The sequence below is a fragment of the Nelusetta ayraudi genome, unplaced genomic scaffold, assembly GCF_046127955.1.
Source record: "Nelusetta ayraudi isolate G7.1 ecotype Tasmania unplaced genomic scaffold, CSIRO-AGI_Nayr_v1 ptg000026l, whole genome shotgun sequence".
In the NCBI taxonomy this organism is placed as follows: domain Eukaryota; kingdom Metazoa; phylum Chordata; class Actinopteri; order Tetraodontiformes; family Monacanthidae; genus Nelusetta; species Nelusetta ayraudi.
This window is the reverse complement of record NW_027466076.1, coordinates 11,338,950-11,358,417: the sequence shown is the minus strand read 5'-3', so window position 1 is coordinate 11,358,417 and position 19,468 is coordinate 11,338,950.

The following is a 19,468-nucleotide window of genomic DNA, read 5'->3' as shown; positions in this document are numbered from 1 at the left end:
TTTTCTTGGCCTCGCAAAAAAACGCCGGACGGCCGTTGCGTTGTCGCAGTGTGCTCCCAATAACAGCATTGCGGGGAAATGAACCAATTTTGCGGCATTTTTGACCGAAAGACAAGACGTAAAGCAGTCAGCGAGAAAGGGCAGTTTGAGAGAGATTGATGGTAAATTAAACAGATAAGTGGAATTACAGAACCGAATTTCTGTTTTTTTGCCATGTTAAAGTGCTTTTTATCGTTTCATCGCTCAAAGCCATAAAACATGCAATAAAGATGCTATTGTAAAAGCCTCTTTCTGGTGTCTGGGCAAGTTTCTGTGCTCCGGCAGTAACTCTTTCTGCAGGCCCCGCAGAGTCTCAAACGGCAGCAGCAGCAACAACATCCCCCAGACTTTCCCGGACAGTAGTTGCACTGATTCACCAAACTTGTGCAACGCGTGCTTCCACCGCGACGGGCGCCAACCGGAGCTAAGTGGGATTCTTGGACAACAAGCCCGACTGTTCGTTGTACTCATGGATGATTTATGAGGCTATTGTAACAAAAAAATAAATAAAATAAAATCTCTAAACCGGCAGAACAGTCAGAATCTGGTATCCTCCCACTCATTTTTTTTTGTTTTGTGGGACGCGGGCCAAGCAAGCTGCCGGAAGGAATATCAGTGGGTAGCATGGCAATAATATTTTCATTGTTTACTTGTACAGCTCCACACCTCAGGAGTGAGGTCTCGGAGTTTGTTTTGCACTTTCTTTTTTTTTTTTTTTGCAACTTTTTTTTTGGTTTTGTTTGTTATTTATGGAGTATAAATATTTTATTCCAGCCCAAAAATGTAAGAGGACAATTTAGAGCTTGGAGCGTGGAACTCAAACAAATGCAAATAGAGTATGAACAGATTCCAGAGGGTAGTCAAAGGTATTTATTTTTCAAGACTGGATGAATTAGAAAGTTTATTATGCATGGAGAGAAGCTTGCTCAACTATGCAGTCTCTGTTGTTTTTTTTGGTGCTTGCTTTAAACTTGGCCATGTAAGAGTTTGCACACAACTGTCATGCCGTCCCCTCCGCCTGCTTCCTTCAACATTGCAGATATGTAAACTGCGAGGTCAAAATAAGGGGCTCGCTGTGTCGAGTCGCTGCAGTCTACATGACCTAAAACCCATCAGACCAAAGGGGAAGTTTCCTTTTGCTTCCCTACAATTCGCTGGACTCTGACATTTTTCTTCCAAAACAAAGCAACGGTTGGTCACTATTTAGTGACTCAATGGCCGCTTTATCAGGCACCCTTGCAACCTTGCAGCAGACTGCATCACATTTGGACGTGTTGCGTGTTTGGAGGTGGTATTCTGCCGAATTTCAGTTGCAACGAGTGCTTGGAGTTCCTGTTTCCTGTTGAATGGCCTCTGGCCACACTGCCAATTCTGACCTCTGCCCTGACAGACAAGCTGAATGAGTTTTCCTGTTAGACGCCCATTCGTGTGAATGTCTGAATTACCTCTTTTTCTCACGCAACTGCTGCAGAACAGCTGTTCTTCATGAAGCCACCAGCCGGCTATTTCAGGTAGGAATCCGCATATGTAAACAATGACGGAGGGCTTTGCAGAGTTATTAGTCTCAACAGGGAGGAAAGGGTTGCAGAATGAGTGTTTGATGTGGATTTCTTTTTTTTTTAAAACGTTATCTAAACGGACAACGATTGACATTTCGCGCACCTGCTGCCTCTGCCTACAGCTCAACGCTGCTCAGTGCTTCAACTTTTGCCTCAAACATTCTGTAAGGCACTGACACACTCTCTCCTCTCTCTGACCACTGGCATCAGTGAGGCCTTTTCTACCACACACGTGGATGGCTTCTCTTCTCAACAGCAACAAAACAGAAATCCTCATCATCAGACCCAAATCTCTCCTCCCCACTGTGCAGAGCTTTACCCTCCTCATCGACGGTCATCGTGTCACCCCCTCTGTATGCAATCCGGGCGCTATAATGGACCCCACCCTCTCGTACCAATCACACATTAATCACATCACTAAAACGTCCTTCTTTCACCTCTGTAACCTTGCACGCCTCCATCCCTCACTCTCCAACGCCACAGCTGAAATACTTCATCACTTCCAGACTTGATTATTGTAACAGCCTTCTCTTTGGTCTTCCCTCCACTCATCTACAAAAATGACAATACATCTAGATCTCTAGTTGCCTGCCCCCTCACTCACACCCGCTCCAGGGACAAAGTCCCTCTATACCAGGGGTGGGCAAACCTTTTGACTGGTCGGCCACAATGGGTTCTAAAATGTTACAGAGGGGCCGGAGCAGGAGAGGACTGATGGGAAAAAAATATATATATATTATGGTATATGTAGAAAACATGTGCCTGAATGTCAATTGAAAATAACTAAAAGCAAAGTAACAACAAAATATGTCTTTCAAGCCCCATGGTATTTAACAAATCAAATGACTTGCTTCCTTTTTATATAATTTATTCAAGTTCAGACAGCCAGATTGAAAAGCTCAACGGGCCGCATATGGCCCCCGGGCCATAGTTTGCCCATGCCTGCTCTGTAACCTGGCCCCTCCTTACCTCTCCGACCTCCTCCAACAACACCGTCCCACCGGCCACCTCCGCTCTGCTGACTCAAACCTCCTCACGCCCGTCACCCACACGAAGCACCAGACTATGAGGGGCCGAGCCTCCGCCGCTGCTGCCCCCACATTCTGGACTGAAACTCACTCCCACAACCCATCAGGAACTCAGACTCATGTCAGAACTTTAAATTTCTCCTCAAAGCCCACCAGCTCAACTGGCTACGCTTCATCCTTTTCTGTTGTTCTTTTTTTTTTTTTTTTTTTTTTTTTTTTTATGTGAAGCGTATTTGAGTGTACAAAAAAGTGCTCTTTAAGCCCAATGTATTGTTAAAGTTGTTATTATTATTATTCTTGAGACCATTCTCTGTAAACCCAAAAGATGGTTGCGATGTCATGCCAAACCCAGTAGATCAGCAGCAGTTTGAGACACACTCAGTCCAGCGGTCTGACTGCCATCAACAACCCCCCCCCCCCCCATTCTGATGCCGAGTTGCTACCATGTGATTGGCTGGTCAGCTCAATGGTGTGTGAAGGGGCATGTGAGCACATGTTTCCTGCAATCATTTTCTGTTTTTCCTAATTGGAAATGGGCCACTTTGATGGACAGCTTGAGAGAACGCAAGACACATTGACGGGAAACAATATGAAAAAAAACCCAGAAATTTTCTTCATGGTCTTCCACAAATAACAAATGTTTCAGGCAAAAGGGAAATAAAAGAGCGCTGGAGACATTTAAAGGCACACAGTGTGGTAAACATAACATCAAAGAGACAGTGGGTCGGATCTGTGCATTTGCATTTTGCATAAATATGCACTTTCCTGTGCACCAATACAAGAAAATCTTATATTCAGAAGGTCGACAACCATGAAACCACCCCCAGTGAAGCGCATTCTCTCACCAGTGGATGGATCAGGCTAGCATGTGGATTTCTGTGGATGTTGTTTTTACCTCTTTTCCCTGATAATAGCAGTTATTTTCTAAATGTCTCGGGTGTGGCGAGATGTCACCATGGCGCCAAAGGCAGAGTTTGGTTTCATTTCCATATTTGTTTCTTAGAACATGCAAAAGCCATGACAGTCTGGCATCCCCACCATCCATCTTACAATTTTTTTTGCATTTGCCATGAATTGACGCTGTAGCTCTTCAACCTCAGGCAAAAAAAAAAAAAAAAAAAATACAACAAAACAAAAACACAAAACATAAACACTAACAAATTCCAAAATTCCAATTGATCTGTTGCAGAAATAAAGGCGGCCGGAAACCCTGCGACTGAGGTTTGTCCTCTGGGGGACCGCAAAACATTCTTAGTAATCACTTCAATGCTGAGAAAGTCACTGAGAAAGAATGCTGACCGACTGATCGTGTGACTTTGCCTTCTGTTGGTTTTGTATTTGCCATGAGCTTTTTCTTCAATGACTGTGCCTCCGCGGTCACAGATGTCTTGAAAGGCTCGCTCGGGGCAGGACAAATTGAAAACAGTTTCCCGAAAAGTTCATTCAGCTACAATAGAATTTGATGTTTTTCTCGAGATGTTTTTTTTTTGTTTTTGTTTTTAAATAACTGTTGATCAAATCAGTTTGTGCATGAAAGAAATTCCAATTAATGCTCTGCAAAACTTGTTGTGAAATTGTTTGTGTTCTTGACTGTGTGAGCCCTTTTTTTAAAAAAAAAAACAAACAAACAAATTATTTCAATGTGTAATATCAGAAATGCTTGCGTGATGCCGTCCAAGTCATTTCACTTAACTGTTTGACAAGGTGATGGTGAAATGGAAGTGCTAGTAAATGGTTTTCTAAACCGTCTTGTCCAATTCAGCAACTTTAAAATCTTGTGTACATTTGTGTAAAGACCCCGATGATAAGAATTTCTTCCGATAAATAAAATAGATCATCATATCACATATTGTCTGGGTTTATTTCTCCCCTCTGTTTGCCAGTCTCAGTCCCTCCTCCCTCTGCACTTTTAAAAACTTGCCGTCAGTTAATTTTCTATTTTAGAGACGGCGACGGCTGCACGCGCGCGACAATATGCAACTAGACCCTGCAAAAGTTTCAGACGGCTGCACAGTAATCTCTATAATGCCCTCATTTTTTTGGGGACGGCAAGTCGGGGAAAAAAATAAGGCAAAAAAAAAAAAAAAAAAACCCTTCCAAAGGAACGAGACTATATTCAGACTTGGCAGCAGTCTGCTCGGCGGATGAGAGGAGAACGCCGCAAAATAAGCCAAAACACTTCAAAGACCAAAATGTGAGGCAGACTGTCGCTACAGAAAATGTCAAATAAAGTTTTTCTTTTTTTTCCTGGGTGGGGGACGGGGCGCTATAATTGGGCTCTTATGCAGCAGATAATGGCAGATAATAGGTGTTTTGTTTACGGGAGGAAGCATAAACACACAACTTATGGAGCCCAGTCACCTCAGGTAACATCCTTCAGTGCTGCAGCCACGAGGCACAATGACTTGTTTATAGCTAAACAGCCGCGTGTTTACCAGCGCCGCTGACCTTTATCTGGACCCTCTCTCTCTCTCTCTCTCTCTCTCTCTCGCTCGCTCTCTGCTCGGCTCTCGCCCTTATTAGCTTGCGAGTGAGCGTGTGTGTGTTGTGGGAAATCATATCATTAATCTGGTATCCCACAGCCCGGTGCGGCAGCGAGAGGACAACAGCGTTACTATTAATAAAAGTGATTTTAAAGCACCTTTCGCTTCCTCTTTTCGGCCCCCTGCGTCGGGGCTCGGGTCCGAGACTTCTGAGCGGTGGATGTGAGGCGGTTGGTGCCAGACAGCATTGTCAGTCTCTTGACGCCGCTGTTTGCAGGATGCCAAAAGAGTAGAATAAAACAAAAGCCCCTCTACCACTCACACACGCAAAAGCCGACGCGCTGGCAGAGGAAACAAAAACAAACTGTGCGGCCCCCTTGCGCAAGAGGTGGTTTCGCTTCAACTCTCACCACCTCCAGGGCCGGCCCAGGCTTTTCACCCACATGTTCAGAGAAAACATATCGTTTTGGAATTGTTTTTTTTTTTTTTTTTTTTCCCTTTGTCATTAACTGAACCCTCAACTCTATTTTTTTTTCGGGTTTGAAAAACAAAAAAAACAAAACAGAGCAGAACAGACCGGCACGGAGTCATTCTGGTCGTTTGCAGGTTTTTCTCTATTTATACCTTGATTTCTTGACACTTTGTTTGTGTCTGTGGCAGGAGTCACGCTTGCCACAGCACTATTTCCGGTTATGGGTTAAAGTGCATTGCAGACAAAAGAGAGAAACCACTCAGCTGGCTAACTTCCTGTTTTCTCACATGGTGCATGCTTGTTCAGGAAAAAATAAAGCACCACTGCTTGATTTTTAAATATTTGATTTTGTGTATGTTTGCTTGCACTGGTACTCAACAATAAAAAATTTGCATGTTTTTTTTTTTTTTCATAAGTTATTATAACTGATTGTAGGACGAGCCTTTCACATGAGCTGGAGATGTTTGTGAAAAAAGTGCAGTGATGTTTCCGTTATCGCCAAACCACACTGGTCCATCTCCTGCCTGTGGGCTGCAACACACTTGATGGCTCAGTAAATTGCACCTCTGAGAGCTTTTAAAGTTAGTATGCGCGAGCACGGCCCAGGCAAATAAGTGGAGTATTTCAGAGAGACAAGAACATGGCCCGGCTTCCAGGAAAACTTTTAAAAGCAGCGGCGCAAACACGCGCATCTCCCAATTTGGCTGCAATCATCCTCTTAATTGCTCTTTCTTCCGATTCACCTGCAGAGAGAAAGATGAGTAAATCACAGCGGACAAAAAAGGCTTGTGGGTTTAGTTTGGGCCTTGCGAAGATGAAAACAAGACACTTTGCAGCTTCGGGCTGCAAGGCGCCTGAAATTTTTGTTTTTTCTTTTCTGATGCCCTTGCAGAAGCTGCAGACAGCCCTCTTTTTCAAATCAAATGAAGGCTTCGACGTCATCTGTTGGCGCTTACGATGCTCTGCTCGTGCTTCAAGCAATCACCTTTACTGGAATGTCCCTGTGGCCTAACCAAAGAAGTGCTTTTTTTCTATTATTTGTTTTTGAAAAAGAGGAAATAGATCTGGTCTTTGCAGGTTGTCCGAGATGCCTATCGTGTCATGGTGATTTGTGTGGGCGCTCAGAGCAACAGAATGTCTGAGCCGTGCATTCATACATTTCCACAAGGCTCTGAGCATCCCACAGATTCTGAGGAGCTTTTGAACGTGCAAGAAAACAGGGCTATAAATACGGAGGAACTTTGATGCGCCGCTTCAAAGCGGAAAATTTAGGTGCGGGAGGTTAACATAGTCAATAGGAATACATAAAACCAAATTAAAAAAGAAGAAACGCTGTCATCTGATGTGAAATGTGTCGTAAACGAAGTCCGGATGTGGGCTTTTAGCGTCTCTTAGATGGGCAGGAGGGAATCAGTTTGCCGGTAAATGGCTTTACATTTGGGGATAGTGGAAAATCGATGGGGAAAATTTGATATGTTGGAAAAAGGAACTGCTCAGCACGGCCCCAACGCATGTTGTAACACTGGATGCCATAAACCAGGGCTCATGCTCGTACGACGACGGGCGTGTTTTCAAATCCTCACAACCTCTCGTAAGCCTCTATTCTTGTCCATCTTGTCACGTTGGCCACAATAAAGGATGTGGATGACTCATAATGCAGACACTCAGAGAGAGGAGCATGTGGCCAAGGCTTTCAACGTCTAAAGGACCGAACGCCAATGCCCGTTTCACTGTACCGCAGCAACAAAAGTGCCAGGCTGTCACCGTAGACATACAGTAGTGTTGTATTAACACATATAAAATCATAAAGGGAATCAGGAACTGCAGCTCCACACCTGTCTATCATCTTTGCTTGCCCTAATCTGGAAGAGGAGCAGAAGTGGTCCAAGTGGGGAAGATGAAATGCGTTTGCAATTTATTCTTAAATCCAAGGCATGTTTACCTCTTGGTCTTTTAATAAAGAAAATAATTAAACCCATATGCTGACATTCCTGGGCTACATCCACTGCAAAGTACGACACCTGCTTACCAATTTCAGACTTTCAACCTTTCTCCTAAGTATTTCCTTGAGGGTTTGTTATCACAAACTGTGAGGTCACCAGTCTTCTAAAATCAAACAAGAGCGTTCCTTGACAGTCAGCTGATCATCACTAGTCCCTCTCTGTTTGGTTGTCCCCTCAAAGGGGAAAGAAGCATCAACTACTTGCAAGAGAACAAATCAAATCAATCAATCAGCTTTTATTTGTAAAGCGCTAAATCACAACCAAAGGCACCTCGAAATGCTTGTCTGTTTGCCTGTTGCCTTCAGGGGGCGCCACAGCAAATGATTGGTATGTTTAGTTTGGCAAAAGTGTTCTGATCTCTTCCTGTCACAACCCTTGCATTTATCTTGGCTTGGGCACAAGGACGGCCTTCAAAGAGCAACCCCTTTATTTGCGTTTGTAGCAGCAATCAGTCTCACGTTCACGCAGGACGAGTGCCGAACCCCCTGCTGACACCTCAGGGTGACTGCACCTTATACATGTGGCTTTTCTTTCTTTCCCGAACATCATCTGGTAAAGTTTCCCCTTTCGAGGACGATTGGCTGGGGGGGTTCAGATCGACAGCCCCTCGAGTGAGTGATGTCTTTGATTTTTTTTTAAGGAGCGACACCGCCACAACAAGGGAACGAGGCGCCTGTCTCTTTAAATCATCCACAGACGCAACAGTTTCCACTCAGTGTGGGGTTTTATGTCGACGTGATGACGCAACCGATATTTGAAATGCAACTTTTTTTTTCTGACTTAAACATTTGCGTATATCAACTTTAGCAATCAAATTTACTCAACCCGCTGCCTGATTCGCTGCGTCAGGTCAGCCCAAACACGTTTTGATCTTGCGGCGAGAAGACCCAGGCAAGTCACCGACTGCTGTCACTCACTGCCAGAACTGCCAGTCTGGTAACTGACAGACTTGAGGACAAATTCTGGTGTGTCGCCGGCGCAAATCCAGCTCCCGGGAATATCACACGATCAGAGAGCGAGGTCTTGCCCGCCTTGTGTCGAAGCGTCGACTGTCAGCGATAGCCCATGTGGTTTTCACTGTCTGCATCCCCGCAGGAATGCTGATAAGGCTCGGCAGCACAATCCCACGAGCTTGCCGGGGCTCAGCACATGAGCGGAGATTCATCAAAACACATGTGTAGCGGACTTGTGGCTGATTGAGGGCCTGATATCTTCTCCTCTGGTCTTCATTAGATGAAGGAATGGGGGGAAGGCAAGGGGGTTCGTCACCGGGGGGAATGAATGCAGCTGGAGCTCCAGCGGCTCGCGGCCAGTAGCCTGGGCAGAGCCAAGCTGGAGCTGCTATTTATCTATTTATTTATTTAGTTAGTTATTTAATTATTTATTTATTCCTAGCCTGAGGGCGTGGGATTAAAATACTATACTTTCATGCTACTACGTTGTTTCGCACTGTAACAAGTGGCTCCGTGAAACAACGAACATCGGAAATAACCCTCAGAGTTTAGAAGGACTTACTATATTGAGCGGTGGACAGACACGTTTTGAAAGTGACTCTCGTTTGAAGTTGAATGGAGTGGAATGGAATTAGGAGCCACTTTATTTTCAAACAGCAAATGAATGAATGAAATCAGGCCAGCAAAATTTGAAATCAGTATGCAGTGTTACCATGAGCCCAAGTAGACAAAAAAAAGGCCCCAAAACTGTGAGAAAGACCCCTTTAAGATTAATCCCATTTCATTTTCCATCACTGCTTCTCCTGCATTCAGGGCCTCGGGGGTTGCTGTGGCCTATCCCAGCTGTCTTTGGACAAAGGCAGGGTCACACAACTTGGAAGTTGGCAGTTTTTCGCATTGGCAACACGTTGTCCGGACTCAAAAGGCATACCAGCTTCATCCAAGATGACTGAACAGTGGTGAAGGCATCTCAACTGGCTTCCAGAGGAACCAGAAGTAAAAGAGGAACACCCTCATGAACCTGGCCTTCGTGCCGCGTTGACTTTGACAATGTACCTTATTTTCTCAGATCCCGCGGATCAGATTCATAAACCTGTAGCCTCTGCGTGGCCGCTCCTTTTGCACCGTGCTTCTTCCAAATTTGGTGTCAAACGGGAGCTTTGCTTTTTTCGCTTGCATACCTTAAGTTTAAACCCTTTGGATCCCCATCTTTTTGGCCGGCCCTGCCGGATTAAAAAGTGATAGGGGGCGATTAAAAGCGGGATAGAATGGTGGGAATTCACTTACAAACTGATGAAGGTGGTGCCAGCTAATGGCTGTGAAGGCCGCACTCAGAGGTGGTTTGGAATTTGCTGCGGCATTTCGCTGCGTGTTGTGAAACGGCGGCAAAGGCAAGAAGCTTTGGACCGCAAACTCCTCCACTGCTGCTACAGTATTTAGTCCCGCTCAGGAGTTACCACACGTTCCCACCACTGCCATCCAAAACCATCCCGCTTAAGCATAAAGTGACTTTTCATGAAGAGCGTTTGTGAGAGAGAGAAAGAGAGAGATAGAGAGAGAGAGAGGATGTAGAAAGCAGCCTATATATACTAATGAAAGTGAGCAGGGTTGTAAAGCACAAGAAGCTGACTGGCCGACTCAACCCCCGAGCAGACATTCGTCTTGGTCCACATTGAACCAATGTTTGAACTTACTGGTATTAATGAAGTCCATAACGGAACGAGGACATCAGTGGTGAAACAAGAAAGTCCTATTCCGTATGCCTTTGCCTTGAGGTTCCTTAGTTTGTGGTAATTACAGGCTTGCAGTGGAACGAAAGGTCAGGATGAAGTAAAATCAATAATCACACTACGTAGTGGTCCAAGCCTTCGGTTTCACTTTGCCCACAAAGCCTGAGCTCCTTCTCTCTTTTTTTTTTTTTTTCTATTTCACACCCTTTACTGAAGCACTGACATAAAAGACATGGATCTGGTCCCTGGACATCACAAGGTGACGGCCCACTGCCCCATGTGTCCTACGCAGGGACTGTACATTGTGTATGTGACCGACCGCTGAAGGACCTTTCAATTCAATCACTGCAAACGCTGATCCGATGCCTCATGCAACTGTATCTGTATGCAACACAGCATTTAAGCTATACTAAGATGGAGTGACATCTGGTTTGATCATTTGTAAAAAAGAGAGAGAGAGCGAGAGCGAGAGAGAGAGAGAGAGAGATGAAGAATTACGTAATCTTGAATATTGCAGTAGATGTCCCTCACAGTTATCCATTTTTACTCCGAAACAATAATCGCACCTGCAGAGTAATAGACTAAATTGAGCCTCGGATGACGGTCTGATCGCCGCAGATAACTTGTGGTGTGTGTGTGTGTGTGTGTGTGTGTGTGTGTGTGTGAGAGTGTGTGTGTGTGTGTGTGTGTGTGTGGGGGGGGGGGTTGCCGCTTCTTTCTCCAAAGCATGGAAAACAGCATCCAGATGGTTTAGGGTCCACCCCATTCGTTTATTAATCCTGGCCTGTTGCCTGGTTCCTGTGCTTGGAAGCACAATGGCATGAAGGTTAAAGGATCATCGGGTAAAACCTGCTGAATTTTGCAAAGTGAGATAACCTTCCGCAGAATGAGAGTGCTTGTCGGGCAGGTGGGCGCCCAAATAAAGTAAGAGGATGCACAACAATTACAGGGTGATTAATAATTAGATGAATTTTGGTGCCTGGCGCCTCACTCCCTCTCAGCGACAAGACGCAATCCCTGGGACTCTAAAGGTGAGCTCAGTTCACTCCACAGCAACTTCGGGCACCACAGGAAAACGAAACGGGAGCGGCGGTGTGGTTTTTGCTGTGGTGTAAATGCGCTCCCGTACATATCCAAAATTCATGGTTTGAGAAGCCAGACCCGGCACCCAGTCATTAGTGCACTTACTGCCATCTCACTCCAGGTTTCATCACGGAGGCAGTCACTCATGATGTGTTCGCCTGCAATAAACATGAGTCTGTCAGCTTTCATTCAGCCTGCCACCTTTTTTTTTTTTTCCCCCCCGCCACCGCTGCTTTCGCTAAAAAGGAAGCGCTCCCGCAGCCCGGTAAAGGGAGAGGGGCCTTTGATCGAGGTGAAAGATGGATAGTTGGAATATAGTGGTTCACCAGACGATTCTGAGGGGACGCAAAACACAGGTGGCTAATATTCAAAGTGATATTTGCATGTACACACGGTGTGCACACGTCTTGGTTTTACATCTTGCGGGATACTAAAAGTGGAAAGTCAGAAACGAGCTTCAGGAAATTAGCACCTCACTCAAACGACTCGCTGGTGGGAAAAACATTGACTCATCAGGTGAAGGCAGGTGAATGTCACCTTTTATTGATTTGGCCCATAAAATGAAGCTCAGCTGTGAGGCAGGGAAGTCAATAAACAACTCAGCTCATGCAGAATTTTGAAGCAGGTTCAACACTCTGAGCAATGAGACATGATGCAGACGATTTATTTGTCCAACTCGTGCATTTTATGGGGAACTGGCCAATATTATTCCAATAATTCCCGACAGATTGTTTTAAAAAGAACTTGTGAAGAACATGGTGACCTGGTGAAGAATTTGTCTTCATTATTCAAAGTGGACCAATCAGATTTGTGAGCACGTCATTGGCCGTGCATCTCTGGCATGCATGTAGATGTAGCCATGGCACATTGCTGTGATGAACACACGTTTCCCCAAAAACCAGTCGCAACAACGCTGTTCACCAGCACTGTGTTTGCAGCAGGGCCATTTCACGCTTAATCAATTGATTCATTTGGCACTCTTATGAACCAACATCAATTTTGGAGGCACCTGATGTCTTCTGTGCCCCATCCGCATTCCTTCGAGCTGGTAAAAAAGGCTGCAGCCCAAAGAAACAATAAGCAAGAACAAACACACACTGGTCAACAGCCAGCGGTGCAGACACACTGTGCCCCTGAAATTTTGTTGGTAAATCATTTTTGGTAGTATTTCTTTTTTTTTATTTTTTCTTATTGCACCACTCAATACGCCGCCAGAAGCAATGTTCTCGAGCGAAAATATTTGGCTGTGACATTCGGAACTGGGATACCGCGCTCTGTTTTCTGCTCTGGTGTTTTGCAGCGTTAGCACCATTACATTGTTTTAATGATAAACACTCTTAAGGTCTTTGAGGCCAGATATGCACTGAGTTCAGAAAAATATGTATTGCAGGAGAAGAAATAGAAGTGCAGATTTTTTTTTTTCCTTTCACTTGTCATGACAAAATGAATGCACTCAGATCAAATCTGACTGTTTCTCTCTTTTTTTTTTTCTCCCCACTATTTCATCGCAGTACTTCGCGATGATAGATGGCCATCGCCGAAGCCAGAGCTCCAATCGTTCTTTTCTTCGGCTCCCTCAAGCCCCTTTTACTCCAACCTGGAGGCCAAGTTGAAGTTCTAAACCCTTTCAGAGGCCAGCTGCCGGCCTCCGCTGCCATTGTCCTCCCGATCCGTGTATGCCGTCTGGTTGCGGCGCTCGCTCGCCGTGACACCATCCGTCTCCCTAATAAGTCTCAGTAAACAGCGGATTTGCTGGGCCCACCTGCAGGAGCCTTGGTGCTGGTCAAAAGCTCTCTGTGGGCCTCCCACGACTACCCACAGAGGAGGAGGCAATTAAGTGCTGGGGAAGGGGCCATAAATCTCCATAAACTTCAGCCGGGCAATCTCCCCCACCAAACGCCCCCCCCCGACCGACACCACCACCACCACACGGCCCACTTTCCCTGGACTCACAGATAATGCAGCTCCTTCCTCAGCGGCCCCCAGACGGACTTCAGGGGGAGAGACGCTGATCTCCTCATTTCCCACAATTGAGAGGCTCTTCCTCCCCATCACCGCCCCCCCCTCCCTTTTTTTTCTTTTTTTTTTCTTTTTGCCGTCAAGCCCTTGACTCACGGTGCATCGATTTGCGACACTTGAAACACACACAGAGGGATCCCGAGTTTTTGTCCTCTTCGGGGGGTTTGCTCGAAGAACTGCACGTTTGATCTCTGTGTGCTTCTTAAGGGAACCTTGCTGCGAGCAAGTTGCTCAAAAGGGACTCCCCATCATCCAACGGCGCAAAAAGCAAACTACCCCCCCGTTTCTTTTTTTTTCTCCACGTGCGCTCCACGCTGCGAGGCACGCAGCGGTTTCCGCCTGCTTCGCGGTCGGACAGAGACAATATGAAGCCTCGGAGGCTCGTCCCGTGATGACTCGATGATCGCGAGCACGCCCGAGCAGCAGTTTCATGAATTATGGAGATGCTTCTCCGTCTTGGGCGCAACGGAGAGCATTTTCACAACATGCTGTAAAACATGAAACCCCTTTTTTTACTGTAAATGCGTCAAGCGGTGCGGTTCGAGGAGGGGAGAGGGGGGTGGGGGGGGGTGGGCGGGGACGACGACGCACAGTGCCACTAATCAGACAGGACGTGCAACGGAAAACATTCGTCTTGAGGAGGAAATGCCTGCTTCCTCTTTGTCACAGTTCTGAGGGCACTCTCTTGTGCAGAGTATCCAATATAGAGGTGCGTGTGTGTGTGTGAGTGTGTGTGTGTGTGCGTGCGTGCACGTTTTGACAGTGAGATCTATCTATCTATCTATCTATCTATCTATCTATCTAAACACACCTTGGCATATATTTGGACGATGGCAAGAGGCACGCAGCAGATATTAAAACTTGTGGAAAAAAAGTTTTTGGACACACTTAATCTTGACTGTGTTTCTAAAGGTAGGTATGGACTGTCCAAAAACCTCTGTCCAACAATGTACAATACTTTTTGTTGTTGTTGGCAGTATTATTAAGTCACGTCTTTGCTTTCTTCCAAAACTAACTATACAAAAGCCTTTTTCCAACAACAATCACAAAATGAACAAAGATGTTTTTTTTTTTTTTTGTTTTTTTTTAATAAGAGAGTTGGCCGGACTTGTAACTTAGGTACAAATTTAAATGACCTCTATTTATTTTAAGGTCTTCATTTCTTCGCCAGATTATAGGATTAATCGTCCTCAAAAAAATCTAATCTGATTTCTTCAGACATTTTACTCTTAGGGCACATCGTTTTTTCAGGACAAACTTTTAGAAAACTGGAGCAATTGACAGAAGGAAAAATGTTGAACTTTTCATATCAAGCTAGAGACACGTTACTGTCGAAAAAACACCGGTTAGCTTAATTCTGAAGTGAGCTTCAAACTTGCAATCAACATATTTGCTCTCAAATCAAGTAAATTGGAAATTTCTGAATCGGTTATGTGGCCTAATCACCAAACACAAGCATTCTGGCCTCACAATGTTTAAACATGGTGTTTTGTTCTCCTCAGCTTCCTACTGATGGTGGGAGATTATTTTTATGTTTCTTTTTTGAGGAACAGGCTTTAAAACATTGAAGAATGACTTCAGTTTGCAGCCTCAAAAACCACCGTTGCTGATTGCCGTCATCCTCCATTTAACATTTTCCATTGCAGATAGATCCACAGCGCAGGAATCCGCCTTTGAAAAAAGGAGAAGAAAATGTGAAAGCTGTCGGCAAGGATGGATTTTGTTTTGTGAGGTTGAAGAGGAGCCTTTTTTTTTTCTTTTCTTTCTTAGCTCTCAGGATTTCAACCATTTCAACTCTTATTTTCTCCCCTGACAAAGTTTTTTTCCTTTACGTCTGAAGCGTTTTAATGTTTGTTTTTTTTGTTTTTCTTAAAGCAAATAAAGTTTTGACTTAGTTTTGAGACTGGTCCTAAATGCTTCAGATGCTCCCTATGAACATGCGAAAAGGTGTTGACTCGATCTGCGAACTGTCTCTCATCTCCCCCCCCCCTCCTCAGACTGTCTGCTACATCTCAACCACACTTCTGGAGGGAAACGGTTGTCTGTACTTGAAAATGTGTGTGTCAGAGAGAGAGAGAGAGGGAGAGAAAGAATCAGAGAAAGAGAGAGAGAGAGAGAGAGAGAGAGAGAGCAAAAAGAGACTGAAATGCTCTACCTTTCACTGACCTGAAGACGCATACTTTCTGAGTGTGGGTAAAACTGCAAGAGGAGGTGGATTCATTCGATCTACTCCTCCCTTCTTCCTGTTTCCACTCTTTGCCCGGCGTGATATCACTTTACTGGGTCACCAGATTTCCCAGAGTCACCGAGGGGACATGTTGCTCACCTCCTGACTCTTTTACCTCTTGAACTGAGCGGGGAAATTTCCCCCGGTGCGGTCTTAAGACTGCCAGCTGTCACTCTCACCTCCGACTTATTAAAGAGTGAAACCAAGAGCGGGAGACGGTGCGCGCGCGTGCGTGTGTGCGTCTAGTGAAAGTTGAAGAGAAGAAGAAGAAAAATAGGAAAAAGTGGCACGGCGGAAAGCTGATAAGCATCGAGCTGTACTTGTAGAGCAGCTCATCTAACATTAATGGTAGAGTAATTGGTTTGTAACTGTAACACTTACTAGGCCATCAATTATGGCCAGGGAGGTGGGTGTAGAATTACTTGGGATAAGGGGCCATTGTGCTGCAGCTGAAGGCGCAGGATCAGCTGAATGGGCCTGCAGTTATGTTGGACAAATATTTATACAGTATTGAGTTACTTGTACACTCCGAGTCAAGGGGACAAGAATAGGCAGGGTGATTGAAAAGTCAGATACACATGTAGAACATTTACCGCCCCTATCTGGTCATCTTCATTGGGTCGTTCACTGATCAAAGACCAGGAAGTACAATAATGAACTGGGGGCAACTTGAAGAATTTCTCTGATTCTGTTTCTGATGTTGGAATGCTGCAATGTATTTTAAATTTGAGTATATTATCACACTTGAATCTGTACTTATTGCAAAATAAATAAATAAATAAATGAATAACCGGTAGTCAGACATTCTATTCTCAGCAGCCAGTCATTTGAAATTATTTTTCTCACAATAATGTCTAGCATGGCAATCATCTCACGAGAAATGAGAAAGGTCCAGTATTTATTTATTTTTTTTTTTGAAGAAAGTGTGCGGTAAAACATATATTTCTATAAATCAGGCCTCCACGAGGTCACAAACTGCACTGTTTGTTCACGTATATACCTCTTAAAGGTTAGTGACAACATCTTCGGACAAATATCAATCCCACAAACTTTGCTTGCCGCCGCTGTCACCCACGAAGCCTTATATAAAAAATCCTCTGGTTTCATAACAAACTGGAAACTCAGGATGGTCAAGATTGGACCGTGAAACCAATCTGGAGGCTCCAAAACAAGGATTCGCGAAGCCTGTCGATGATGTCACGACTACTCCGTGCAGCTTGCCGTGTGTTGACATCCAAAGGCACCACTACTCTATAGTCCTTCTTTACTTGCCAACCTTGAAATCTCCTCCTTCCAGCAAACATGCCTTCAAAGTAAACTAACTGACTGCTCCAAGGTGAGATGGCGCATCTTGTGCAGCCTTGTGGGTTTTTGCTTTGGCCTGACGACACATGTTTTTTCACCTAAACTTGACCTAACGTCTCCCGTTGTTTCCAATGTTACAGACGTGAATCTTGGAGAGTATTTGTGTCCGTCTCAGCACAGGTTCAACAAGGTCAGGACACGACAAACGCGAATGTGTGCTTTAATGCCAGCGTACATATTTGTATCGTACTAAATAAAATGATTGACTTTCTTGGCAGCGGTCATTCCTCTTGAAGCATTTCTTGCTTGTGATTCCCAGGGTAGGAATATGTACGAGCTCCTTTCTGAAGCAAACTACACAGTTTGCTGCCATTTATTGTTAAAATGGCATTGACCCATGACTCCATGTTTGTTGCATTTCCACAATGTAGAACATTCCGAAGCCTTTCTCAATGCCTATGAGTTCTACACTACTGGGGCGGAGCGTCAATATGGGTCCACTGTAAAAGCACGTCGCCGCAAACCCTTTTTATTCTTCCTCGTGGAAAGGAGGAAATCATGGCACACGCGACCAACTCGCTCTCTGAGGTTGGATTAAATTGCCATGTGACCCTCACCGCCGCCGCCGCCGCCTCCCCCTGCCACCCTCTGAACCTCCCCGGTGACGCACAGCTGTCGGGGAACCTGTCTTTGAACCCGAGGCAGGAGGCCTGCAGCACCCCCTGGCCCCGAAAACGTCCCTTCTCTCCAGCGCCCGCTTCGTGGTGCACACAGTGTAACCGTAGACTGACGTCGACTTCCAAGAGGGTTCCGACCTCCCACGGCAGCTGCTCGGCTGGTAAACAGATCCAACGTGGGCCAGATCAGCCGAGTGCGCCGGGGTTTAGATCTCCGGAGAGTCGCTCATGTGTCCTGCTGCCTGCCCTGCCGTGCCTCCCCAGGTTCACAGAGGAGCACAAAGAAGGGGGGGGGGGGGGGGGAAGCCTGTCAGGACCCGAGAGACTGGGCATAGAATAGGCAAGTACAAAGGAAGAAATGTTCAAGGTGACCGTTTTGTTCAAAGAGACTTTGAAAGGCTTATTTACAAAGCAAGCAACAGATAGAACGGAACAGAAATGCAACTTTGATAGCTTTTCAAATGTTTTTTTTTTTTTCTTTTTCAGCAAAGAAATGTTTAATAAAGTGGAAAATTGGTTCTTGAATAAGTATGCGGTGCAAGAGGACGGCCAAAACCCAAATAGTTGAGAATGCTCTGACTTCAGCCAAAAGGACGCAATAAAAATGTTGAAAATCTTAAATTACATGGTGAAAGAAGCTGTAATTTGCTTTTGGTATTTTCTAATCACTTGTAGCCTCCAGAGCTCTCCATCATCGTTGTGATGCAGCTAAACGTTGCAGTGGTTGCATGCAAGCAGTTCTTTCAACATCGGTGGCACCAAACCAAATGCAGTTTGGCCTTTTCGCAGAAAATGGAACATTTGGAAAATTTCAATTCAACTGGTTACAGATTTTCAAAAGAAAATCCCCCTTTTCCAGTACGTGCGTATGCAGGACACTTGGATTTCCAAGTACACCTTTTCCCAAGTGCAATGTGTTTCATTGAGCTTTTTCCTTTAAGTTTTCAAGCTAAATTATGGTAGCGGTCAGACAGCACAGCACTAAGGACTAAAAGCAAAGGTGAAACATGCGAGGTTGATGCCAAATGAACGAGAGGAGAAACGGCAGCAAGCGCGAAACCTTACAAGGAACACAAGGGCTGGGGTTGAAAATGAGTCAGGGCTGTGCCAACGCCGACATATTAAATAGAGCACGCTGCTTAATTTACATGAGCGCTGAGACGGATTCTGCAATCGGGTTGCGTCACCTTCGCTTTAATCTCAAACACGCTCACGGTGCAAGATTTGGAAAGGACGGTGCGTCCGAAAATGCTGTCGTGCAAGATGGCACAAGTTAACAAGGTGTTTCTGCGTCTCATGTGCTTGTATGGCGGAGCCCTGGATGGATGGACAGAATTTTGACGGATGACTTTTTGTCCCAGCTTCCCCAATCGAATTTTGTCTTGGTCTCACCGGGATGTCAATATCGGGCTGTCATATTTTGCGAGTCATGGAAGGAATAACAATAGCGGGGGAAAAAAAAGAAAAATACTTCAGCCATCTGCTGTTCTGTGTGATCTTGTAAAGTGTGGGCGTAGAATGATCATGAAGAACAAACGCCAAAATAAAGCTGCATCAGAGAACATCAAGCAAGCTCAAAATGAATCAAAATCACACGAAATGGAAAGCCTTTTGAAATGGGAAGGGCCGAGTCACTTCACAGAAATTTGAATCAGAGAATCTTTATTGCTACATTGCGTACCTGACTATATGTACAAAGAACTATCGGCGCTCTGAGGCCTCGCTTTCTCTCACATTTTCTCAGGGTTTCCATATCAAGGTGAAGCCACAAGGGAGCGCTTTAACGAGTACATTTACCTCTCCCAAAAATATTCGACAACGGGTTTTATGCTAAGAGAGTGAAACTGAAAAAGTTGGTGGTCTATTAATAACCTCAGTCAATCAATTAGG